The sequence below is a fragment of the Phytophthora parasitica genome (assembly GCF_000247585.1).
Source record: "Phytophthora parasitica INRA-310 unplaced genomic scaffold supercont2.66, whole genome shotgun sequence".
In the NCBI taxonomy this organism is placed as follows: domain Eukaryota; phylum Oomycota; class Peronosporomycetes; order Peronosporales; family Peronosporaceae; genus Phytophthora; species Phytophthora nicotianae.
The window spans coordinates 45,628-47,287 of NW_008649052.1; positions in this window are offsets into that span (position 1 = coordinate 45,628).

Genomic DNA, 1,660 nt, shown 5'->3' on the forward strand with positions numbered 1-1,660 from the left:
CTGCCGTTTAGGCGAGAAAAATCATGGTCGTTCTCGATGGAGGCTTGCGTTGGGCTCATAACCTCTGAATGGGGGTGAGAGGACTTGTGTAGAAGAAGGAGAAGGAGAAGAAGACTTGTGTTGTAGACGTTAAAACAGGTTGTGATTGAAGAAAGTTGGTGGGCAGTAAGGCTAACCTTGCAGGCTACTCCTTTAGATATAGCTACATTTGTGTCTAGTGTAGTGTACATAATACGTCTCTTATGTAATAAGAAGTTTATATAATAGGATTATGTGCTGCACATCACGCGTTTAAGGGAGTCGGACCGTATGCATTGACAATGCTCAAGAAACGGGATATGTCAACCTATCGCTGTCTGACGACACTGGTTACGCGTCATGCGATTTTGTGGTACAGTAAATCCTGTCCTAAATGATCCCTCTCATCGCTGATATCCTGCTATATATGATATGGACCGTGTCCGGCGACTCGGTTCCCAGTCAAAAGTTAGTAAAGGATTGATAATCCTGCCAAGCGCTATACTTGATAACAGACAAAATCACGCCCTATGAGAAATGGTTTAACAGAAAGCCATCCGCACAGTATATATATATATATATATATATATATATTTGGTTGCACTGCATATGCGCACATTCCAGATTTATATCGAAACAAACTCGAGAAACGAGCCAAGAAATGCATGTATCTGGGCATTCCTCCCAACAAATAAGGTTACCGACTACTTGACACGACGGAAAATAGAATCATATATAGTCGTGATGTCATTTTTCGAGAGAAGGAGTTCCCTGATTTGAAATTTTTAGACTCTCAGGCGACGCGTGATTTACTCAGCCCCCTAGCTCAGGAAGATAAAGAACCTCAACGTCCTCAACAGTTACCAACTATAATGGAAATGCTAAATCGAAATGCAAACGCGCTCGCTGTTGCCGACCATATCTCTACGCCAAAGAAATCAAATCACTCTAAAGAGCCGGAAACGACCCCAATTTCTACATTACTTGATGGAACACTTGATGATGAAGAACGGAACGCTCTCATCGCTCAGACATACTCGCTACTTGCAATTCTTCATATCTTGGAACCGAAAACCTACCAAGCAGCAATGCGATTACTGAAGCTGCTCAATGGGAATCTGCTGCACAAGCCGAGTGCAAATCCTTGAAAAAAAAAACGTGGGTGCTTACAGCATTGCCCAAAGGGCACAAAGCGCTACAATGTCGCTGGTATTTGTCGTCAAATATAAGGGAAATGGTACAAATGACCGCTATAAAGCGCGCCTCGTTATAAAAGGATTCCTCCAAAATTATGGCATCAACTACGATGAGGTATTTGTGGTGAAGCAGATTCAGAATATTCCGAAACTAGGCGCTATCAGTTCCAATCAACCAAGATCGACCACCACCCATTATGGCGATCTTGGTGTGGTCCACGTCAAACCTGGCCAAGCAGATTCAGAATATTCCGAGACTGGACGCTATCAGTTCCAATCAATCAAGATCGACCACCACCCATTATGGCGATCTTGGTGTGGTCCACGTCAAATCTGGCCAAACCGATGGCGACCTCAAGTGTGGCATACATCACACCTGCCCAAGTCAATTGTACCCACGATTTATCAAGTCTGCGAGGGATTATGCGATTATGAGGTAAAGGACC